We start from the raw sequence: 25,577 nt of genomic DNA on the forward strand, positions 1-25,577 counted from the left end.
TACCTACCTACCTGTTTAGTAGGCTTCATGCCCAGTGCAGAGCTCAACGTAGGGCTTGAACTTACAACCCTGAGATCAATACCTGAGCTGAGACCAAGAGTTGGATGCTCAACCTACTGAGCCACCCAGGCGCCCCACGGGAGGAGTACTTTAACAGTCTTCCCAGATAACGGTGGATGCTCTTTCATACTGTACCGGAAACAGATGGGAGTTCCCTAAAGATTAGTTTTGAATGTGGCATCTGGAACCATATTAATAAACTTTTCATTGTCTGTACATTTATGAGAGAACAGGATCCAGTATATTATTAAGAAAACAGTTTTGACTTCGTGGATTTCCTGAAAGGTATTGGGGAACCCCAGGGATCCCTGGATGGTGGTTTGAGAACTACTGTTCCAGACCAATGTCACCGATTTCTATGATGACCAGCAGGGGGCAGCGGACTGACTGTAGCTAACAGACCCACACAGACACCGAGGCCACGACCCGATTGCAGTGCTCTCTCTCTCTCCCGTGCAGCACATCCAAACACCTGCTCTCCACTGTGGGCCACCTTGGCAGAGACCTGAGCACCCCCAGGCCCTAAACTGACCCCATGGCAGGCCCAGCACTGGGAGGCCGCCATCACCAAAGGCCTCCTCAAACCGAGGGTCTTGATCTTCTCCCAAACGAGGCAAACACATGATCCAGGAAAACACAGACAGGGTCAAAATGACGCACTCAGCCAACAAATATACACCAGTGCCCCGCCTCCTGCCTTTAGTGCTCTATGCTTTGTTTTGTTGTTTTTTAAAATTTCTGTTATCTTGTGACTAGCGCAATCACACTGCCATGTGGGTGTGAAAAGCATTACTCCGTTCCAAGTAAACATTTAGAACATACTACAATTCATTAGCTCTGTTCATTAGTTTTTAAAAAGAATACCTTGTGGGGGCGCCTGGGTGGCTCAGTCGGTTAAGCGTCCGACTTCAGCTCAGGTCATGATCTCACAGCTCATGAGCTTGAGCCCCACACTGGCTCCTTGCGGGAGGTACAGAGCCTGCTTGGGATTCTCTCTCTCTCCCCCTCTGCCCCTCCCCTGCTGGCTCGAGCTCACGCTCAAAATAAATAAATATAAACTTTAAAAAAATGCTTTGGGAGCTGCAAGAAATGGAAATGATGAGGGTCTCGCTGACCCAGAGAGACTGGACGGTGTCAGGTAAACTGGGTGTCCAGGCGCCACCGCTCCTTCCACGGCCTGCAGGGGGCGCCACGTGCCCGGCCACGGCTTGCAGGACAGGAGGGTCCTGAGCGTCTCCCTCTGCTCTAGCACAGACACCCCCATAGGAGCAGGAGCACACCAGGGGTGACCCTAGAGGGCTAGAGCCAGTCAGGGAACCTCGGGGGGGGGGGGNTCCATATTCTGCAGAAGCTTCTAAACCAAAACTGTGTGGAGCTGGGCATGGGGAGGTGAGGAGAAGGAAGGGGTCCTATGCTCCTATGCTCCAAGGTCACACGCAAACCTTAGCCTCCTTTATGGTGGGGACAGGTGGGGACACCCAGGAGAAGACAGCATAGGTGGGGTGGAGATGCAACAGTCCCTCACAGGCTGAAATCAATCTTTAGGGAATGAACCCCTTTTGTCTCCTGTGGGTCACTCCCTAGGGGGCCAGAGTTTGGGGATCACTTGCAAGCGAGCCCCCAAGCTAACATTTCTCTCTCCTCTGGCCCATCTGCGTTCTATTCCTCTTCTTCTTCTTTTTTTTTTTTTTTTGGTTACTCTTCTTTTTAAAACTTTAGCCAAAATAACTCTGCCATCGCCCACAGGTACTGTTCTGTTCTTCCTAATCTAATCACTACTTTTCCTGTTGGACAGAAGAGAAATGAGAGGTTAAGAGAAAAGGCCACACAGCTAACTGCACTGGTCTACTAACCCTTAGTTCCATACTAATTTCTCTGCATTGGGTCACTTTCTGGTGAAGGGCGGAGGCAAAGGTTTGGGGACAGAGACTCAGCCGGCGAAGCTCTGGCTTCTATGCACACGCACTGAAAGATCAGGAATGAGTCAGCTGTCTTCCCTGGGCCCCAGTTTCCTCAGCGGGACCCGAAGGGGCTGAGACGGGCTGGAGGCACTGCCCTGAGCAATTCCGCCACCTGAGTCCATCCACCAGGNGTCCCCCACCCCTTTCTCTATGCTCAGGAAGCTTTATGGAAGACGAGCAGATGGCACCTTCCAGCGCCTGGGGTCTCGAACACTGGCTGCCAGGGTCTTCAACGGTGCTGAGTTCGCGGCCAGGCCTGTCCACAGGGGTGGCTCCGAGGGAGAACTCGGCTGCTGCCCACATCTCACAAGGCACAGCTGTCCCCCATCCACACAGAGCGACCTCGGGACAGATGGTGAGAGGGGAAGGGCAGCTGGAGGAGCCACGCTTCCGGAAGCTGCCGAGAGAGCCAGCCTAGCTTCTCCGAATCTCCTCACTCGGGGGGCCAGCAGCCGGCACCCCGGCTTCCCGAACGCTCTGCACCCAGGGGCCTCCTGGGCCGGGCCGTGCGCTCCCCGCCAGGCAGCACACACCTCCTGGGCTCCGCGCCCCTGCGGCGGGCGGTCTGCGAGGAGGCCTCCTCCCAGAGCCCAGGCCTCTTGTGCCATGTGCAGTGAACATATTAAAGAAGGCCAATCCGGGGGCGCCCGGGTGGCTTAGTTGGNAGAGGCGCGTGGAAAGGCAGGAAGTGCAAAGCACACATTCTGCGGCAGGGACTGCGGGGACGCGGCCGCGTGGGGCTCTGGCCTCCCCCTAAACAAGTGGAGAACAGGCAGCCAGGCCCGCCTCCCTCTGAAGTCCTGCCAGCCGGGAGGGGGGAGCCTGACGGAGAGAGGTGTGTGGTGTGCGCGTGTGCACGCGCGTGTGTCCTGGTGAGAAGGAACACTGGTCCTGGGGGGTGGGCGTCAGACCCGGGACCCCAGGCTCCCATTTTGCTGACAACGTGCTCCCACCTCCCCCCCCCACCGGCCTGTGTGTCCCCGGGCCCCAGCACAGGGCCTGCCTCAGTGACCAGCTGTTCCGTGGAACTGACGTCATCAGAGTGACGGCCGGTCCCAGACAAGGGGCCACTCAGACAACAAGGCGTGAGGAGCTCAGCGACTTGTTCGCTCACAAAACAGTTTGTTCCTCAGGACCCCACTGGGTAGTCAGCACCTCCGCGTCTCCCCCAGAGGCCAGTGGGGCACAAGGCCCCTGCTGGGACAGTGGGCCTCCGGGTGCTGCCTCCATCCGTCCCAGACTCGGGGGACCCTACGGGGGATAGGGAACAGGAAAAGCCTGGTGACGATTTCCTCAGAAAATTCCAGGGGATGGGGGGGGCGCCTGGGTGGCTCAGTCGGTTAGGCATCCAACTTTGGCTCAGGTCATGCTCTTGCCATTCGTGGGTTCGAGCCCCCGCGACGGGCTCTGTGCTGACAGCTTGGAGCCTGGAGCCTGCTTCAGATTCTGTGCCTCCCTCCCTGCTCTGACCCTCCCCCACTCACGCTGTCTCTCTCAAAAATAAACATTAAAAAAAATAATCTTCCTTTCTTTAAAAAAAAAAAAAGAAAATAAAGAAAATTCCATGGGGAAGGAGGTTCATGAGCTGCAGGCAACTGTCTGAGGCAGATCTGTGAAAACAAACTCGCTCTTACAGGGAGAGCCAATTCTCTCTCCCTAAGTCCAAAGCTCGTCACCCTGGGTGTGAGTCACTGCCGCTCCCTCCACGGGGCAAGTCACAGTGCAACGGCACCCGGTCACCTGCTGCAGAGAAAGCAGCCTGCACTCTCACATCACCCAACCGAGATGCAGCCTCTTTTTCTTTTTTTTTAGTTTAAAAATTTTTTTAATTTTTATGTTTTTTTATTTATTATTGTGACAGAGAGAAACAGAGCATGAGTTGGGGAGGGACAGAGAGAGAAGGAGACAGAATCCGAAACAGGCTCCAGGCTCTGAACTAGCTGTCAGCACAGAGCCTGACGCGGGGCTCGAACCCACGAACCGCAGGATCATGACCTGAGCCGAAGTCGGACGCTCAACCGACTGAGCCACCCAGGTGCCCCTTGACATCTCTGTGTGATGCCTCCTGATTTTGTTCCGGGTATTTCTGAAAAGATTCCAAATAAAATTGGGTTCATGCTACATATCCTGATTGCTGTTTTCTTATAACCTTGTGCTTTCTCACATTATTAAAATGCCTCAAAAACACGGTTTTTAATTGTAACTTAGCATTCTGAATATATTTTGTCATTGTTCTCTTTGGGAGCATGTAGAGGATTTCCAATTTTGTTCCTATTGTATTTCTATTCCACACTAAAATGGATTATCTGTGAGATAACCCTCTGTGCCCGTTTCTGATTATTTCCTTAGGATAAATTCCCAAAGGGGAAAGTATACTTTTTGCTAATATATTCTTGAGACAACTTTTACTGATCATAGTGATATTGACAGCCGCTGAAAGCTCAGTCGCAGGCCTCAGCCTGCTCTCTCCAAGGTGGTTCTAGAATTGTTCACTACTTTTTGTAGTGATAGTTGCAGCTCTGTCCCTTCTGCCTCGTGTGGATTTGGGGTTTTCAGTCCCAGGGTGCAAAGATGGAAGAAACTATCTGGAAATCTCCAATAAGTTGGTTTTATTATGCACACAGCCAGGGGTCCCTGTGTGGCTCAGTTGGTTAAGCGTCCGACTTCGGCTCATGTCTGATCTCACGGTTTGTGGGATAGAGCCCCAGGTCAGGCTCTGTGCTGACAGCTCAGAGCCTGGAGCCTGCTTTGGATTCTGTGTCTCCCTCTCTCTCTGTCCCTTCTCTGCTTGTTCTCTCTCTCTCTCTCTCTCCCCAAAATAAACATTAACAACAACAAAAAGTGTGTAATGCATACAGCCCTCTAGTCACTTTTTTAAAAAAGGCCTCTGCCCCACAAACATTCGCATCTACCGGAAAGAAGCCTTCTGCCCCCTTAAAGGGCTTCGTGTGCTCAGAATCCAGTGAAGTGAACACAGAGGTGAACACTGAGCCCCGAGTGACCCAGGTGGTCATGTAAGAGCCCCTCCAGCCACTGTTCTCCACTGAAAAGGGGGGGGGGGTTCCACCTCCACCATGGGCTCCTGGTGAGGAGGAAATGAAAGGGCACAGCTGTGACCTCCACACAGCAGCACAAATTGTCACTAATCCAAGAAAACACTGCTGTCAGACCCCCAACCTTCCAAACTCACGAGTGCTTTAACACAGTGGCTGGGAAACACTGCAGCCCACAGCTGCCTCCGAGAGGGCGGGGATGGGGCGGTGCGAAGCATCCTACCCTTCAAGAAGGATTACGTGCATCCACAGGGTCCTCTGCTCTGCCTGCCAGGGCCAGAGTGGAGACTCAGGCACCTGCTCCGTTACCAAAGCTAATCACCTTTCCCTGGCGGGGGTTATGTCTCCCGCCTTTAGATACTGGCATTCTCCGCCTCCTGGATTTTGTTTCAGGGAGCATCCACTGATACAATTGGGACAATGACTGTCCCTTCCCCTCCCCACCAGGTGGGATAGACAGCCTCGTGGGAGAGAAGAAATGATACAGAGACAACAGTGGGAACGAAGCCAGCAGAATGGAAGGGCTGAAAGAAACCGCAGGGTCTAGGAGGGGACATCACGCCCAAAGGCAAACACAAGTCACCAGCAGAGCAGGATGCCGGTTCCAAACAGCCACTGAGAGAGAACAAAAGAGTGTGCATTCTTCCACGCGAGGTGTGGGAGGTGTTCTCTGAGCTGCCGAAGCATGAGGAATGACATGCAAGGTCCGGCCAAGAGCCTCGGCTGACCCACAGACTCGGGAACAATAAACGCTGTAAACCACCAGGTTTGGGGGTGCTTGTTATGCGGCATTATCACAACAAATATATAACTGCTACAAATGCTATCTGGGAAATAAAATCCCGACCCTGACCTCAATATCTGGCCCAACCGCTTCCCAGAGCTGTTTAGAGTTTGATTTTCAACGTGTGGACAGTGGGAAGGCCAACACGGCCAGATGAGGGAGGTAGGCGAGACCACTCTGCTCCCCTCCCACATGTCAGAGTAAGGAGAGGGGCTGGGGAAGGGCCTGGAGCCTTGGCAGGCAGTCTGTGCGGGGCTGGCAAAGAGGCTTCATCCCAGAGCCAAATCTGAGCCGCCACCAAGAGTGTTGGCCCGGGAAGGATGCAGGGCCTGCGGTCAGCCTCTGGAGGACGGACCGCCATGATCCCTTCCTCAAGCCTGCCCTGGGCGGGCGGGAGGAGTGCCTGTACACCCTCCACTGCCCAGCCTGGCGTCCAACACCAGCCAGCTGTGATGGCCCCCCAGGGAACAGGCAAGTAGATGAGGGTCTAAAGGAGGAAGGAAAAGGTGAATATCAGAAAGTACCTGCCACCAAGCTAGTGCTTCCCGAGGCCTCCAAGTCACCGTGTAAGAGCCCTGGGTTCTACGCCCAGGTATTAATATTCCGGGGAGCCCTTAGCAACAGGCCCTGACATCTGTTCTGTTACCATGATACGGGCAACATGCTAACAGCCAGATAAGGTGAGCCCATATGTCCCCCTTTCCCCCACCTGTCACGCCACACCGGGGGGATGAAAGATCCAGATGGGAAGCCTCGAAGGCCTGTCTCAAGCCAGAAGGAACCTCTCTATGGTGTCTTGGGCTAATCATGCATGAGGCAGGGCTCGAGGGCTTGGGAGATGAGACAGGACCCCCGAGGAAACTACTGCCTGACACGTCCCTAGAACTCACCCTGGAAGCAGGCGTTCTGCCACATCTGCTTCCTCGAGGGACTCTTCCCTCCCTGGTCTGTTCAGTCCTCTCTCGCTCAGACTGGGGCAAAACCTCCTCAGTTGGCCTTGGGACGCCCTTCACTTGCAGCCAGAGAGGTCATCCTTAAAGCTCAGGTCAGGCCAAGTGATTCCCTTGCTCAAAACCTTCAATGGCTCCCCACCGTCAAAGGAAAAAACCAAAGCCACACTCGAGGTCATCCATGATCTGGTCTCACCTGCCACCACGTCCCTCCGCAAAACTCATGCTCCAGTCACTGGGAACCTGGACACATTCTGGCCGCTCACCTCCGTCTCCAGAACTCCTCACATGAAACGCTGCTCCCGCACGCTGTCTACCCGCAGAGGCCCAGTAACCACCTCCTCCGGGAATTCCCTAACTCCTCCCCACCTGCCTCCCGGTCAGAATCCACCCCTTCCCTCCCCACAGCATTTCATTCCCCTCTGTATCCTGGGGGTCTTTGCCTCTGTTACCCGTATGAAGACCACAGCTCCCAGCATGCAGCTCGGCACGCCTGGATTAGCAAGGTGCTCGGGACATGGCGGGTGTCGGTGCGCCTTTATGGACCTAATACTAACCTGCAAGGGTTTGCTGCAGCCCATGGAATAATGCCCAGCCTCTCCGGCCTGGAGCTGCAGGCCCCGCAGTGTGACCCTCATGCTTCCTGAACCCCACGCAGGCCCACCTCCCGCACAGGCCTCACCTGTCCTGCCTCTGGCCCACTCCGCAAAGTGGTTTCCACCAACTAGGATGGTAGGAAATCTAGAAAGGACCCCCACTCTTGGGGAGTGGTCAACAATAGCACCCCCGGGCAAATGTCACAGTCAACATCACAAAAGACAAATGACCGGGGCGCCCGGGGGCATAGTCAGTTAAGTGTCTGACTCTTGATTCTGGACCAGGTCATGATCTCACAGTCATGGGATCGAGTCTCGCATCAGGTTCTGGGCTGACAGCGCAGAGCACGCTCAAGATTCTCTCTCTCCCTCTCTCTCTGCCCCTACCCTACTCGCACACGTGCTCTCTCAAAATAAATGAATATTTTTTAAAAAGCAATTAAAATAAGTGATAAATGATCTAGAAAAGGGTTTCCAGCAAGGAACAAATGGTAGACACAATGTCAGCGCAATATACCAGTCGTGGGACATGCAGAGCTCGTGCGCTGGAGGAGTACGATTTGACATCATGGGTGAACTGATGTCGGTCATGTCTTCTAAGGGAACGTCAGGCACCCTACCTGTCCCCGTGGTTCCTGCTCGGATTCCCCCTCGTGGGAGGGGCTCTCTGAGACCCTGCTCACATTCCTGCAGCCTCTCGTCTGTGGCCTTCCAGGACAGCCGATCCTGGGCCCCTGTGGCCCATTCCGTGGCACATGCCCACCGAGTCGCCGACCTAGGGGTCTGCTGGGGTCCTCGGAAAGGCAAGCAGCAGCTACTTATGGCTTCGCTGCCCTCACTCGTTCACCAAACAAGCACTGAGTGTTGACTGTGCATCTTAGTTTGCTGCAGGCAGAGCTGGGGCTGTTCTTTGTGTCCCCAGAAGGCTTCATGTGGTAGGAGGCCTCCCTAATCGCTGCAGGGTCTCCTCTGCAGGGAAGGAAATCCTCACGCAAGATGCCCACCATGCGGGGCCCAACCCCCTCCTGCCTCTTTGTCTCACTGAAGCCACTCTCTCTTTCCCAGGCTGAAGTGCTGTGGAAAGCCTCCAACCGAAATGAGATGCAGAGCAACCCACTTCTTCCCCCCTCTCACTCTGAGTGCCAGCCCTCCAATTTTAACAGCCACAAGCTCTGCCTACGTGTCCCCTGGGGCACAGCTCGCTTTTGTCATTTCTGAAAGGCCTAACACAGGGCAGGTATAAGTCCCAGATCAAGGCAGTCACAGCTGGCGGAGACCCACTCCAGGGTAACCAGATCCCCTGGGGCCGGATTCTCGACCCACAGGAGGGAGGGGAGCCTCCCAGGCTGCTGCCAGGCCCCCCCCGCAGCGGCCCCTTCCCCCTCGGACCACACGCCACAGTCTCCTAGTGCGGCTGTGACCATGTACCACAGACTGGGAGGCATAAGCTGTTCGGGAGCCTAGAAGTCCAAAACTCAGACGGTGACAGGGCCAAGCGTTCTCTGAAGGACCTGGAGAGGAATCTGTCCTACGCCTCTCTCTCTCGGCTTTGGGCGTTTGCCCAGCAATGCTTGGTGCTCCTTGGCTTGAAGCAGTGTCACTGCAATCCCTGTCTTCCCGTGGCCTCCCTCCCATGTACCTGTGTGGTGATCTCCCCGGGCCCCTCGCCACACTGGAGTGACACCAGAGACATTCCAGCATGACCTCACCTTAACCAGTCACAACTGCAATGCCCCTATTTCCAAGTGAGACCACAGTCCGAGGTTCTGAGCGTTCGGACTTCAACACACCCCTTTGGGGGACACAATTCACCCTGTAACATGGAGAAAACAGAAACCGGAGCCCTCCCGGGTGGGGGGCGGGGACAGCAGACTCAGGGGCCCTTCAGTGTGTACACACAGAAGCTTAGGCGGGTCCAAAATGCACCCTGGAGTTCCTAGGTGCTGAGCACTAGGAGAGGGGTCTAAATCTAAGAGAGCTGTCATGGTTGGTGCAAAAAGAGGGTTCAAGAAAACATCTCCTTGGGGCATTACTTCTCTTGGGAGTTCTCACGGGGGAGGTGTGACCTCGGGTGGGAAAAAATTATCCCCTTATTTTCATTAACCTGCAACTGAACATAGGCAACACGTCACAGTCAAATTAGTAGTACCTGTGGCTTGGTCATTAATAGATCAACGGACATTTACATATCACAGAGTTGCAGATAGCTCAAAACAGTATTTACGTTCATCGCTACAGAAATTATCTGTAAGGCGGGTTACCTAATGACTCAAAAAAGCAGCACACAGATTACTATATCAAAAGCTTGTTTTTGAAAAATACTCTGAGAATTAGACGTCAATATAATTGGCTCCTGTGTAATCCTGTTTGTACATTAAAAATCATTATCTTGAGAAACGTTCCACAGGACTCACCAGACTATCAAAAAAGGGGTCGAAGGCACAAAAAAAGAACAGGAAATGGAACTGGAGCTCGATTAAGGCTACAGAAGAAAACAAGCTTTCAGGCCAATGGGCTGTCTGTGGCCCCAGGAACCGTGCTCAGAAAATGCCCAAGTCCCCCCACGGGCTGCCGGGCACCTGGCTTGGGGTGCACGGTGAGGGGTGTTAGTGCTGCTTATCTTTCAGTACAGGAATACGACGCTTCCAAGCATGCAACGTGCGTGCATGTGTGCGTGTGTGCATGTACGTGTGTGTATGTGTGTGCACAGGCACGCCAAAAGTCCTAGGCAAACAATTTCTGCAAAGGAAATCTGAGTTGAGTTCACACTCAGGAGTAGCTTGTTGGGGGAGCCCAGTAGAAACTTCTCCACACAGCAGAGAAGCTTCTGGAAGGAAGGCTCTAGCCCTTCTCACCTGCTTGGTAAAGTCCCAATCTTCCGGCGTGCTGACGGGGGCAGTCCCCCAGGTCCCCAGAGCTCCCTCGCTGCTGCCACCCCCGGCGGCGTCCACACGGCCTGCCCGGACAGCAGCTCTCCGGCGGGTCTTCTCTGGCCCTGCCAGCCACCTCTCCATTCTTCTCCCGCCCACTTCACCGGAGCCTGGGCGGGGACCTCGGCCTTGGCTATTTGCTTGAAGCCAGCAGCCAAGGCAACCCCCAGCTGACCTAGCCTGCTGTCTGCCAGCCAGCTGTCCCCTCTCGTTCATGGAAACACAAACAGACGTTTCTCGGTTCCAACTCCAAGGTTAAGTGCCACGCTGCCAGGAGCCAGCTGTCACCACCTCTGGGCACTCCCCATTCCCCTGGAAGGGGCGGGGGTCCCCATCATGGATGCCCATGGTGAGGACTGCCAAGGACGTGGGCAATGGGGGGGGGGGCACCTGGCCGTGAGAGAGAGGACCAGCCCCAGAATACAGCGTGGGGCAGAGATGAGCCGGGGAAAGGCCAAACAGAACCACCAGCGTCTTGCTGTAGTCTTTGAGCCTTTTAGGAGCAGCCTACAAATTAAAATGTACCTGCGGGGCGCCTGGGTGGCTTAGTCGGTTAGGCGTCCGACTTTCGCTTGGGTCATGATCTCGCGGTTCGTGGGTTCGAGCCCCGCGTCGGGCTCTGTGCTGACTGCCAGCTCAGAGCCTGGAGCCTGTTTCGGTCTGTGACTCCCTCTCTCTCTGACCCTCCCTTGCTCATGCTGTCTCTATCTCTCTCCTAGAAATAAATAAAAAACATTAAAAAAAAAAATTTAAAATGTACCTGCAAGTACTCAGCCTGGCCCTGAGCTATCACTTGGGGAAGCTTATGGGGCACTAACTACCTGCCAGTGCTTGCCACAGGCTGACCAGCTGAAATTCATCACAATCCCAAAGGGATGGCTTGACCATCCCCCACTTCCGGAGGGGAACTTGAGACCTGACACTTGAGGGGTGCAGGCTCAAGGCCGCACAGCTGGCCCCTGGCACTCTCTGTCACCTTCTCTGTTCCCCAAGGAGCCCTGGCTCTGGCATATGGCATCTAATGAGAGCAAGAGGCCGGGTAGAGTCTCCAACCATCTCCCCGGCTCCCAACACTAAGGAGTGTGCCAGGAGTTCACGGAAACTCAGACGCACAGAAATTGGCCGAACAGGAGTTCTGGGAAGGCACAGGATTACCTGGACCATGGCAGCCTGTGAGTGCTGCTATGGCCCCCCGGTGGCCCAAGGACTAGTGAGGCACAGAGGCACAAGTCTCTGATGGCCCCTGCTCCCCACCATTCCCACTGCCTGACCCAGGGGCTCACCCAGACCCCAATCACCCTACGATTCTCCAAGTTCCTCCACCCAGATGGCCCTGCAATGGCCCAGCTCTGCTCAGACACTTCCAACACAACCCCAACACCCTCACCTGGAAGTTCATGGCCATCCACAGCCTCTGCCCCCTCTTGCCAAATCTGTCTCCAGACACACAGAAACAACTGGCATCATCCCCCATGTCTAAGCCCATGCCACCTCTGGGCAGCCCACTTGCTACCCCTCCCCCACTGCGCACCTGCTGCCCCAGCCTGAACCAACTGCTCCGTCTTCGGCATCTTCACAAACACTTATGTTTTACTCCTTCCCGGCACTTGCCAATTTCCGGTGGCTATGCATGTGTCTGACCTTTCCTATCCCATCAGATGCGCCCCAAGAGCAGGACAAGCCTCGTGCTTGGACGATGCTCGAAACATGTGGACGGGAGTAGATCTGAGAGTCCTAGAATACACCCATACACCTAGGATCAACTGATTTGAGACAAGGGTGTCAAGGCCATTCAGTGGGGAAAGGAGCTTCTTTCAACTGGGGAAAGGAGCCTCTTTCAACAAATGCTGCTATGATGACCGGATAGCCATATGCAAAAATATGAAGTTGGACACCACTTACTTTACACCACTTAAAATTTTTAACTTTATGGGGCACCTGGGTGGCTCAGTTGGTTGAGCGTCTGACTTTGGCTCAGGTCATGATCTTGCGGTTCGTGCGTTTGAGCCCCGCCCGCGTCAGGCTCTGTGCTAATGGCCAGCTCAGAGCCTGGAGCCTGCTTCGGATTCCATTTCTCCCTCTCTCTTTGACCCTCCCCTGCTCACACTCTCTGTCTCTCTCTCTCTCTATCAAAAATAAAATAAAGACATTAAAAAATAATAAAATAAAAAATTTAACCTCAGGGGCATCTGGGTGCCTCCGCTGGCTAAGTGCCAGACTCTTGATTTCAGCTCAGGTCATGATCTCATGGTTCCACACTGGACTCTATGATGACCGTGCAGAGCCTGCTTGGGATTCTCTCTCTCTCCCTTTCTCTCTGCTCCTCCCCCACTCATGCACTTTTGTGCACGTTATCTCTTAAAATAAATAAACATTTTTTAAAAATTTAACTCTAGGGGCACCAGTCGATTAAGCACCCGACTCTTGGTTTTGGCTCAGGTCATGATCTCACGGTTCTTGAGTTCAACCCACGTGTCGGGCTCCACGCTGAACAGTGCGGAGCCTGCTTAGGATTCTCTTTCTTTCTTTCTGCCTCTCAAAATAAATAATAAATAAATAAATAAACTTTAAAAATTTTAAGAAATTAATTCTAAATGGATCAAAGAGCTAAAACTATAAAAGTCTTAGAAATTGGACTCCATCAACATGAAAGTCTAGTGCAGCAAAGGACATCCTGAGAAGGTGAAAAGATAGAGAATCGGAGAAAATATTTGCAAATCATGTATCTGATTAGGGTCTGGTCTTTAGAATAAAGAACTCTTACTGTAACAATAAAAGACAACTCAATTAAAAAATGGGTGAAGGACTTAGACACTTCTCTAAGGCAGACAGACCAATGCCTCAAAGCACATCAAAGTATTCCTGACATCATCACCCATCAGGGAAACACAAACTAAAACCACAATGAGATGCCACTTCACACCTACTCAGATGGCTAAGACTGTTTAAATGGAAAAAAACACGTGTTAGTGAGAATGTGGAGAAATCAGACCCTCTAACATTGCGGGTGGGTAGGGAAAATGTTGCAGCCGCTGTGGAATCCAGTTTGGCAATTCCTCAAAAAGTTAAATATAGAGAGGCACCTGGCTGGCTCAGTCAGTGGAGCGAGTGGCTCTTGATCTCAGGTTTGTGAGTTAGAGCCCCATTTTGGTATTAGAGATTACTTCAAAATAAAATCTTAACAAAAAAAATTAGGGGCACCTGGGTGGCTCTGGCGGTTAAGCATCTGACTCTTGATCTCAGCTCAGGTCTTGATCTCGGGTGGTGAGTTCTGAAAAAAACCATGAAGCCTACTTAAAAAAAAAGTTAGGGGTGCCTGGGTGGTTCAGTCGGTTAAGTATCCGACTTCGGCTCAGGTCATGATCTCGTGGTTCGTGAGTTCGAGCCCTGCATCAGTCTTGGTGCTGACAGCTCAGTCTGGAGCCTGCTTTAGATTCTGTGTCTCCCTCTCTCTGCCCCTTCCCCACTCAAACACACACATACTCTCTTTCAAAATTAAAATAAGCATTAAAAAAATTTTTTTAAGTTAAATATGGAATTACCAATGACTCAACAATTCCACTGCTAGGTATCTTCCCAGAAAAAGCGAAACCAAAAGTTTGTACACAGATCCTTGCAGCAGCAGCACTATCCGCAATAGCCAAAAGGTAGAAACAACCCAATGTCCATCAACTAAGGAGTGGGTAAACAAAATATGGTAAAACCATACAGCAGAATATTATTCAGCCATAGAAAGAAGCAAAGTACTGATTCATACAATGTGGACAAACCTTGAAAACATAGCGTTAAAAGAAGCCGGCCACAAAAGACTGCTCAGACGATTCCGTACCTGTGAAACTTCCAGAACAGGCAAATCTAGACAGAAATCTAGACGAGCAGTTGCCTGGGCTTACGGAGAAGAGGGCAGGTAACAGGATACACAGGGGTTTACCTTCGCGGTGATGAAAATGCCCTAAAACTGGCTGTGATGACAGTGGCCCCATCTGTGAATACACCAAAACCCCCTGCACTGTACATTTTTTACGTTGGCTCCATGCCCAGCATGGAACCCAACCTGGGGCTGGAACTTGCAACCCTGAGGTCAACACCTGAGCTGAGATCAAGAGTCGGACGCATAAGTGACTGAGCCACCCAGGCGCCCCTGAACTGTACATGTTAAATGGGTGACCCATATGCCATGTGAATTATATCTAAATAAAGCTGTTTAAAACATCACAGGCCACAGTGAAGAATGAACCTGGGGTCGGAACAAGACAGTCGGGTACACAGACTCCGGGGGCCAAAGAGCTGGCCGCTTACACTTTCCCATCAACCTCTGACAGTGTGGGGCCAGACGAACTGTAAACTAACCTCAAAACACACGCACACACACACCCCCACACACGACAGATGGTGCGTTTGTGATAACACTGCAGGGGAGGGGCAGGGGGGAGAGAGAGACAGACAAAAAACCAAATATGGTCAAACGCTAAGAATCACTGAATGTCAGTGGAGGGATGACAGGTTTTCTTTGTTCTATGTGTCTACCTTCTCTGCAGTGGTTGAGGACCCTCACAATAAAAACTTTCATAACGAGCTCTCAATGGTTAAAGCTGGAACGATTTGGGCCACAAGATAAATAACAACAGCATTGGATTATAACCCATAAGATAAAATAAATAGCTATGAGTCTTTATATAAATAATTGATTAAATAAACAGGGAGAGAGGACAGCTCTTCCTTGCAGAAGAGCTCCAATTAATAAATGTAGAAGGATAGACTCCGTGCTGGGCATGGAGCCTACTTAAAAATATATATATATAACAAGGAAATAGGAAACAGAAGAATCACCATTAAGCATCTCAGTAATAACTGTTACAGGGAAGATCCATGGATGGCTTCCAAAATTAGAGGGCCGAAGTTTGAGGACAAACAGGACATTTGCATGGTCCCAAAGTATCTCCTCCAGAGTATTTGTTGATTACAAAGGAAAAAAGCAGTAACTTTGCAGGGGAGAACCCAGCGGACACTACCTTAACCAAGTGATCAAGACTAATGTTATCACCAGTGATAACACACAGGGACATCAGGTGCCTCCTGATACGTGCACTGAGAAAGACACACCACTTCTGTGAGATTCGTGCCAGAGACGTATAACCCCAAGAGAATCATGAGAAAACACCAGACAAACCCAAACTGAGGGACATTCGATAAAATAATTGACAGTGCTCTTCAAAAATGTGAAGGTCATGAGAGAGAAAGAAATAATGAGAAGCGGTCATACCGTTATGTAAGCAGGATAAAAGGGGTACAGGAGCTTTCTGAACCATTTTTGCAAATTTTACGTGAGTTTAGCTGATCTCAGGATAAAAAGCTTTTAAATTTTGTATAATTAAAAAACAACTTTGGGGCGCCTGAGTGGCCAAGCTGGCTAAGCGTCCGACTCTTGATCTCGGCTCAGGTCAGATTCTCATGGTTCATGGGTTTGAGCCCCGCATCGGGCTCTGCTTGGGATTCTGTCTCTCCTTCTCTCTCTCTTTGCCCCTCCCCCACTTGTATGCACGCTCGCTCACTCTCTCTCTCAAAATAGATAAACTGAAAGGAAAAAAAAAAAAAAAAGAAACTTTGGGGATGCCTGACTGGCTCAGTCAAAAGAGCGTGTGATTCTTGATCTTGGGATTGTGAGTTCAAGCCCCACGTTGAGTGTAGAGATGACTTAAATAACAAATAACTTTATATTAAGGTGTGTACTATTTAGACTCACTTATACCAAGGGATATGTGGGGTGCGGTGGGTTACCCACTGTCACTTCACAGGGCAGTGACTTCTGAGAGCACACCCCCTCCCTGCCTGAAGCAGTAGCTGAGGCCCAGCCAGGAAAGGGTGGGGCTCAAGACGTGAGGGTGGGTCCCCCCTGCCCCAGGGACTCTGGGCTGAAGGGAATGGGAATTAACTAAAGAAGGCGCGTCTGACAGGGTCAGTGCTTCTTTCTGAGACAAAGGAGGGCTCCCCAAAAGGAGGAGCACGATAGTTAAGAATTTCACAAATGGGGCCTTCTCGACACAAGCAACTTATATAACTTTTATTGTCTGAATCTATGACTCTTGTATTATTATTTTTGTAAGTTTATTTATTTTGAGAGAGAGAGCAAGCAGGGGAGGGGCAGGTAGAGGGAGAGAGAAAGAATCCCAGGCTGGCTCCACACTGTCATCGTGGAGCCCGATGCGGGGCTCGAACCCACAAACTGTGAGATCATGCCCTGAGCCAAAATCAAGAGTCAAATGCCCAACTGACTGAGCCACCCAGGTGCCCCACGCTTCTATTATTTCTATACTTTAAGATGACATAGATTCCATACTGGATGGTATTTTTAAATAACATTCCAATCTACTTAGTAACTTGTTTTAACTAGCTTTGCTTTACCAGTGCCTGGGGTCATCCATGGCCCTGAACCTCCCCCATCAACCTGGCTAATGAGGACCATATTTGTCTCATTACCACTGTCTACACTAGTAATGTATTCTCCTCATGGAAAATTCATAGTGTGCTCACTGACCCACCGCGCAGAGGCGATGCTGACCTGAGCTCCCGGAAAGGGAAACAGAGGTGCAGTAAAATATTAATAACAGAACCTAAGTGGTGGGCATGTTAGTAGTCACTGTAAAAATTCCTTCACTTTTGCTTTACATTTAAAATTTTTCATGATAAATTATTTTTTTAAAAAAAGGAAAAATTACAGATGAATATTTTGGGCATTCAAACCGTAACCCCAGATTCACAGCCTCGGTGGGAGAAAGCAGACAATGAGCCTGGGAGGCCCCATTTGCCAAAAACTCCGCCCACATTCTCTTTCCTTCTCCCCACAGGTGTCTGCAGGTGACAGGGCTGCCTGGAGGAGAGAGCAGTGGGACTTCCTGCCACGGCAAAGACCCCGGGGCCTGTGGAGACAGCTCTCCCGGTTCAAGCCAAGTCAGAAAACGGGGCAGCCGCCCCAATGTTTTTATCAGCTCCAAATGAATCTGGCAATGGATGTGCGGGCTGACCGTGCCGGCCCCAACCTGGTTGCGTCCCCAGGTGGTTCTGAATTCGCCTTTTCTGCCGAGTAATAAAGAGCAACGGTTACAAGTCTGTTCTTCGGATCAGGTGTCTGGGATTTGCATTCTGCCCTCTGAATTATTAGCTCGGCGACCTTGGACAGCTTCCGTCATTTCTCGCAGCCTTAGCTGCGTCATCTGTAAAATGAGGAGCTGCCTCCTGGGGCTGTTGAGAAGAATAAATTAGATCAGCGGTTCTGAATCAGGGTGATTCTGTCTCCCGAGGGACAGCTGGCACGTTCTGGGAACACAGGGGCGGGAAGGGCCACAGGCCACACCAGGACGCTGCTGACGCCCTGCAAAGCACAGAGCAGCACCTCCCCACCCCGCATAAAATCCCCCAGCTGAAAACATCAAAGCGCCAAGTTTGAGAAAGCCTGATTTCGACGGTGCGGGTCACACATCCAGCACAGGACCTCTAACTCTGTGCACTCTCAGTGCCTGATGATGGTGGCCATCATCACCATCACTGTACCACCACGGCCACCACCGCCATCACCTTCAAGGTCACGGTCAGTGCTCGCGGCCCTCTGATTTGCGGTACCAGAAGAGCACGGGTAGGGGCATCAATGGATGTCGCCATGCCACGCTGAACGGGTTGTCCCTCTGGGTTAAGAGCCGCCCTCTTCCAAAATGCACCTTCAAGTGCCTAAGCTCCCCTGAGGGACCTGAAGCAGTGGGAGGCAGGGAGTGGGAGATGGGTTAGGGGGGTGGGGGTGGGGTGCTCCGGGGAAAGGATCGGAGCCAATAATGAGGATACCCGCTGACATCCTCATTTAACACCGACCTTGTGTGAGTTCTGTTCATTTTACGTGTATTAATTCAACCCTCTCAATGAGCAAAGGAGGTCAGTTGATAACGGACTAATACATCTCCCCTCCCCACCATGATGGTAACTACTGAACTGTGCTTCCCTGGAGGGAAGAAGCAGGGTCTCACCGAATTTGCCCTCTGCCTATGGCTGGTCCTGCCACTTGTCTGACCTCTGTACAAAGAATGTAGACGGTTTCCAGGCTTTCCATGCTGTTTTGTGGGAAATGACCAAAGAGCATCATTTCTGGGCAGGGCAGAGGTCTGGGGAGAAGAAAGTCTATCTCCTGCGAAAGAAAGTCTATCTCCTGGGAAAGAAAGCAGCAGGAGGGGAGAGGCCATACTGCTTTCCTGAGAGCCTGCAGGGGCCCATCGGTGGCGCCCTCTGACGAGCCAACTCCAATGCCCACGTGTAAAGGAGCCACCGCTGGGAGACCTCCACCAACCTGGGCACTTTCCCACCTCTCCTGACTTCTCCCTACACCAACAGCAGGAACTCGCTCAAACAAGATGGATGTGGGGTTCATTCTCAGAGAAGTCAGAATGAGGAGCAGCAAGGATGTCTACACGCGCAGCCAGACTTAGCGCAGCAGCTCAGAGGACATGGCCCATAGAAGGAGTCTCCAAGAGAAGGTGAGTGGCCAAGTGCAAGGCTTCTAACAAGGCAGGTGAGGGGAGGCCAGGGAAGGGCTGAGCTTTGGGAAGCGGGTGTCTGCTAGGGCATGACGCGCTCCCCGCGTGTGCACGCTTCCTAACTCTGTGCTGTAAAGATAAGTGGGATTCTAGTTGGCTCTGGGGTCTCAAAGGCCAGGACACAAGGGAAACATAAAACGTCACACAGGAGAAAGGAAAGGTATGCATGTTAATTATCTATTAGAAGAACCACCATTTATTGAGGGTTTACCGTTTGTCAAGCTTGGTACCAAGTGCTAAGAGGATCATCTCTCTTATTTCTCACAGCAGGTTTTAACATGCCCATTTTACAGGGAGCAAACTGAGGCTCATAAAGGCAAATGATTTACCCAAGGGCACACAGTCAGTAAGTGGCAAAGCCCAAGATTTGGACTCTAAGGAAAAGCTCTTAATTTCAAGAGTATCCCAAACCCCTTAACACTAAACAGAAGTATATGTGTTTTGGGGTCAATCACCTCCCCATACACACACAATCTTTTCTCTTGATCCTTTCAGATAAGTCAGAGACGATGAGTCAGATTCCAAAGCGGGAATCACTATTTTTTCCAAAATAAGAAAACAACCTGGTTAAAAAATGGCAAAAGATCTGGACACCTCACCAAAGATACACAAATGGAAGATACTAGCATAAGAAAAGATGCTCAACTTAAAATAACAATGAGATACCACTACACACCTACTAGAATGGCCAAAATCCAGAAACGTGACAACACCAAATGCTGACAAGGATGTAGAGTGACAGGAACTCTTATTTACTGCCGAACTGTCCAATTACTTTGGAAGGCTGTATTTTACAAAACTAAATACGCTCTTACCATACGATCTGGCAGTTTCACTCCTTGGTATTTACCCAAAGAGATGGGAACTTATATCCCACACAAAAAATAGCACACTACTCTTTATACCTGTTTTATTCACTATTGCCGAAACGTGGAAGCAACCAAGATGTCCTTCAAGAGGTGAATGGATAAATAAACTGTTGGACATCCACACGGTGGAATAAAATTCAGTAGGAAAAATGAGCTTAAACCATGAAAAGACATGGGGGAAACTTAACTGGTACTGCTAAGTGGAAGAAGCCAGTCTGAAAGTTGGAACCTATATGATTCCAACGACATGACATTCTAGAAAAGGCCAAACTATGGAGTCGGTAAAAAGATCAGAGGTCTTGGGGGAGAAAGGAAACAATAAACAGGTAGAGCACGGGGTTTTCGGGGCAGTGAAACTATTATTCTATAGGCTACCATAATGGTGGAAACACTCCAATGTGTCAGTTACATTTGTCAAAACCCAAGGTACAATACCAGGACTGACCCCTAATGTAAACTCTGGACTATAGTTAATAATAATGTCTCCTTTTCCAAAGAAGACATCCAGATGGCTACCAGACACATGAAAAAAAAATGCTCAACATCACTCATCAGGGAAATACAAATCAAAACCGCAGTGACATACCACCTCACACCCGTCAGAATGGCTAACATGAACAGCTCAGACAACAGATGTTGGCGAGGATGTGGAGAAAAAGGAGCCCTTCAGCACTGTTGGTGGGAATCGCAAACTGGTGCGGCCACTCTGGAAAACAGTACGGAGGTGCCTCAAAACATTAAAAAGAGAGCTACCCTACGACCGAGCAATTGCACTACTAGGTATTTATTCAAAGGATACAGGTGTGCTGTGTCAACGGGGCACGTGCACCCCAATGTTTATAGCAGCGCTATCTACAACAGCCGAAGTATGGAAAGAGCCCAAATGTCCATCGACAGATGCGTGGATAAAGAAGATGTGGTATATATATACAATGGAGTCTTACTCGGCAATCAAAAAGAACGAAATCTTGCCATTTGCAACAACGTGGATGGAACTGGCGTATATTAAGCTAAACCAAATGGGTCTGTCAGAGAAAGACAAATATCATAGGACTTCACTCATGAGGACTTTAAGATACAAAACAGATGAACATAAGGGAAGGGAAGCAAAAAGAATATAAAAACAGGGAGGGGGACAAAACATAAGAGACTNAAACATTATTGCACTATATGCTAACCAACTTGGATGTAAATTTAAAAATAATAATAATAACGCTACAACTTGTACGATAAACACTGATAATCATTTGTTTAAAAAACAAGAAGTAAGGTCTCAATATCAGCTCACCAACTGTAACAAATGTACCACATCAATGCAGGACATTAATAGTGGGAAACAGGACAATAAGGGGATCTGTGTGAACCCTCCGTACGGTTCACTCATTTTTTTCCCTGTAAACTCAAAACTGTATTTACAAAAAATCAGGGGCGCCTGAGTGGCTCAGTTAGTTGAGCATCTGCCTCTTGATTTCGGCTCAGGTCAGGATTCCAGGGTTGCGGGACCAAGTTGAGATCTACCCTGCACGTGGAACTTGAGACTCTCCCTCCTCCCCTCTCCCCTGCTCTCTCTCTCACTAAAATAAAAATGAAAAATAAATATTTTTTAAAAGAACCCAATGAATACCATACTGTTTAAAAAAAAAAAGTCAAATGCTACTAATGCAATAGAAAAAAATTTTTAATTTTCTTCTACAGAAGAAAAAAAAAAGCACTACACCCCAATCTTCATCAATGGGAAAGAATCTTTTGATACTGCCCTTATGATTAAGATTAAATCTGTAAAACGTGTCAGACCCTTCAAATGTTTGGGGGCCAATTAACAATTCGATGTCATCCCTGATTCGCGGGGAATGCGCGTATTGTTCGTGCCTTCAGTGCACGATCGTCGTCTCCATCCCCACCTCGGGGCCCACGTGGGACACAGCCTGTTGCAGAAGGCCAAGGTAGAGAAACACTAGCTCCTGGATTCTTTGAACATGCGCATCTATTTCTTTGTTCGTCTCCACAGGGTTCCCGGGAGAGGGCCCTCTCCCTGTTTGGCTCTGTAAATGCCCCGCGCAGAGACTGCACGTGAGCAGGATGAATCCCGAGTGATTCAGACAATGATTCAAATAAACGAATAAACGCCGGGACCGTACAAAGGACAGTGAGAGCAAAGAGCAGGCACAGTTGGGATTTCTCTTTGCGGCAATCCTGGAGGGCCTCATAGGGAGGAGGCTAGTGGAGAGCTGAAAGGAAAAAGTAGGGACCTGGCAGGCATCAGGCAGTCCTTCCTGGAAGGGAGTCATCCTGGTAGAAGGGCCAGAAAGGAAGAGACCTCTCTGAGCTTTAGAGCTGGGAAGTAATTCCGAGGAAAGTGAGTGAAGGTCACAGTTATTTAGGACACACAGCTCCCGGGCACCCACTCAGGGTGAGATCCTGGGACCGCCTAGGAGCCCATGAAAACAGCACAGTGCACCTTGATGCTCAGGCTTCACCCAAGTAAGGCTACTGACAGAAGAAGGTGAACACAGATCCCTCACCCCCAACCCCCTGCCATCCAGGGACAGGGAGCGTGGCCAGAAACAGCCAGCCCGAAGGTGAAGTATCTCTGATGTCAAATGCCCAGGCTAGGCCTTATTATTAATAATTTTAAAATTAAAACAGTGCTTCTCCCTCACCTCAAGTGATACTGTCCCCGAAATGTCTTCCAGTAGAATTGATGTTCCAGATTGCATCAACCCCCGGTTTAACGTAATAATGGCAGCAGTGGGCAATATCTATTATCATCACTCACATAACCCTCGCTGCAATGCTGTGGGGTGCTGTCCATGCCCCCATTTTACAGACGCAGCCCAGCACGCCGCAGGGGGCTGCCCCCACACAGGCAGAGGAGCACCGACAGTGACTTCCTTCTCCCGAGTCACAGATCTCGTCTGCAGTCTCATTCCCACAGACAACGGCAGCGTGTACGTGGAATCAGGCTCTGCAGTCAGTGGCTGCAGGACTGGGGACTGGCGGTACTTCCCACACTCCTCCCTCTGTCGTATAAAGCGGGGCAGTAACACTTTCCTCAACAGGTTTTGTCCAGGTTGAACTCTGACAACAGAGTCAAAACTCCAAGCACAGAGCCTGGCACATATCCTCAAGGGGGAAACCGAGCTGGTCTCTGAGCTCCGTGAACTCCTCCGCACTGGAAGGAAGACACGGAAGAGTTAAACACGACAGCTGACCCAGACGACCGCAGGCTCCGCTGATGAATGAAATCCCGGCCGGGGGCTGTCAGCCAGGCTGCCCGGGGCCAAGCAGTAGGGCAGGACAATGCCTGCTTCCTTCTCCTGCAGGAACTCGGAGCTCTGGCCTGGAGAGGACCTTCCTTCAGCCGTCCCCACCCGTTTCCTCCAGAACATTCCATGCTCAGCCAGAAAACACCAAGAAGTGGTCACTGGGGACCAGCTGGCAGAGGAGGGCAGAACCTCCCTTCCAGGCCTGTGCGCACGACCTCTGCCCTGCACCTCTGTCTGGCCCCCGCTGCCTCCCCACACAGGGACCAAGCCTTGCTTTGTCCACCCCAGGCTGCTGGCCAGAGCCAGCGGGAGACAACCTGGGAAGCTAGCCCTGGGCCTGCCTTGGGCTCTTACACTCTCTTTCCTTAGGTCCCTGACTGGTCACCCTACCTCTAGTCCTGGTTCCCACAACACGCGAGTCTCTTCAAGGGCAGGCATGAACCACTCACTCGCTCCCCTCCTCAAGCACCTTCAATGTCTCCCACTCTCCCCTGAACAAGTTCAGAGGCTGCACCCTGGGATTCACTGTCTTCTCTGGTATAATCCAAACCCATGCTCCAGTCCCCACAGGACCCATACGGAAATGAATTACACCAGGATTCGCACATACATTTCTGGATCCGAGTACAGAGTCACCGTAGCTGGATCCTAGGTGGAACCTATTCCTCCCCCCACCCCACCTGACTCTCTCATGAGCCCTTTCCCTTCCTGGTCTCTGAATCCGTCTAGCAGGCTGTTCCCAAACCACAGGATCCCGCAACACCTGCCTTCCCCACATGGTCCCCGCACTATTCTTAATATTTTCCTTCAAACCAGCTCACTCTTCCACTTACATTTATTTTCAAAGGAACTTGTGTATCTCCACCATAAACAGAAAACCATATCGTTTGCCATAAACAGAAGGCAACTGAAGAAAACAGTTATATTCTAACAGTCATGAAAAAAATCATTAAGTGTTTTAAATGCTCATCTATGTTGTAAAAACTCCCTTGGGCCAAAAGGTGAGGGGCTTGCAAGTGAAGAAATACCAACCATTGTTTGATCTCAAATTCTATTCTGGTAAAAGGTCAGGGGTTGAGCAACCTAGCTCCTCCCGGCTGCAGCAAGCCCCTGATTTGTCCTTGGCGATTCTTCTTTGGAAAAGGTGGTCTAACAGTATAACACGCTTTTTGCTTTTTTTTTTTTTTTAATTTTAGAGAGAGAGTGAGTGAGAGCAAGTGGAAGAGGGGGCTGAGGGAGAGACAGAATTTTCAGTTTAATTTTGAGAGAGAGAGAGAGAGAGCAGGGAGAGGGGCAGAGAGCGAGGGAGACAAAATCCAAAGCAGGCTCCAGGCTTTAAGCTGTCAGCACAGAGCCTGATGTGGAGCTGAGCTCATGAACCGTGAGTTCATGACCTGAGCTGAAGTCAGACACTCAACCCAACCGACTGAGCCACCGGGGTGCCCCAGAAAGAGAGAGAATCTTAAGCAGGCTCTACAAGGAGCATTGCTCAGCCCCCAATGTGGGGCTCGATCCCATGACTCTGGGATCATGACCTGAGCCAAAATCAAGACACTCAACCGACTGAGCCACCCAGGCGCCCCTCGTCTGTGTAACAAACTTAATAGTACTGTCTACTAGAAAGTCCTCTCACACCCTAAGAAACTCTGCCTCGGCACTTTATTTCTGCCCCTCGTGGCCCTTGGTTTTGCTGGCCTATCACACAGCTACCTGGGGACTTATTTTAGGCTTGTCCTGGTTGACCCCAAATGTGAGCACTTTGGGGACACAGATCCTGCCACCTTTCTCCTGGTGGCTATATCCACCATGATGGGCAATAAAAATATTTATCAAACCAAATGTTCCAATTAGCTCGGTTGTATGAACGTGGCCCCATTCTCCACCTGGTCCTTGGCCGCGGCTGCCCAGCTTTCTACCAAAACACACATCCTCCCCGCCTACCATCCCCTAATCAGTCCCTGGGCACCGGGTCTCTAGGACGATGGCACAGACGGCGGCAATGGTCAGATCAGCACTGGGCGAGGACCCCTGGAGCAGCAGGACGCGGGCAAGCAAACCCGGAAAGGCAAGTCTCCGGTTAACCATTAAGCCGCACTCTCCCGGCCCAGACACACCCCTGCCCTGGGACTTAGCAGGGTTCTGGGAAACCCCCCACATGAGCTGAGCGCCTGGCTCCAGGAAACACAAGTCGTCTTCCTGTCCCTTCAGAGCCAGAGACCCCAAAACACCTACCAGGAACGGAGAGGGGCTTCGCCGGGCCTGGCCCTGCTGGCGCCCCAGACAGGAGGAAGTCACGCTCCCTCCAGCCACGTGTTGTCAGGGGCGACCCAGGAAGATCTGAATCACTCAGACTTAAGGCAGTAAGTGGCAGCTGCCGGGAGGCCCCAGCTGCAGCCAAACCAAGGCCTGGATTCTCCCGGGCGGATGGAAGGCTGGACAAAGCCAGCCCAGGGCCAGTCTGCTGGTGACCGATTTCCTTGATGACCGATTTCCTTGACGACACAGTCTCTTCTAAAACCGAACAGACTCAGG

The 25,577-nt window shown here is 51.0% G+C and overlaps 1 protein-coding gene across 4 annotated transcripts in view; it reads right to left on the bottom strand.

Moving 5' to 3' along the window:
* The window catches only part of RPH3AL (rabphilin 3A like (without C2 domains)), a 117,883-nt gene extending 92,513 nt beyond the window's left edge, over window positions 1-25,370 (bottom strand). For 2 of the 4 annotated variants that reach the window (XM_077749714.1, XM_077749711.1), the window contains exon 1: window positions 25,278-25,370. The gene's annotated coding sequence lies outside the window, so the exon portion shown is untranslated. Of the gene's footprint in view, window positions 1-10,259; window positions 10,332-10,859; window positions 11,050-11,865; window positions 11,929-25,277 lie in introns of those variants that run through there. The other 2 variants (XM_077749713.1, XM_077749715.1) reach the window with 2 other exon arrangements.
* Between the last annotated feature and the right edge of the window lie 207 nt (window positions 25,371-25,577).

This window comes from Crocuta crocuta, unplaced genomic scaffold, assembly GCF_008692635.1.
Source record: "Crocuta crocuta isolate KB4526 unplaced genomic scaffold, BGI_CrCroc_1.0 scaffold149, whole genome shotgun sequence".
Taxonomy (NCBI): domain Eukaryota; kingdom Metazoa; phylum Chordata; class Mammalia; order Carnivora; family Hyaenidae; genus Crocuta; species Crocuta crocuta.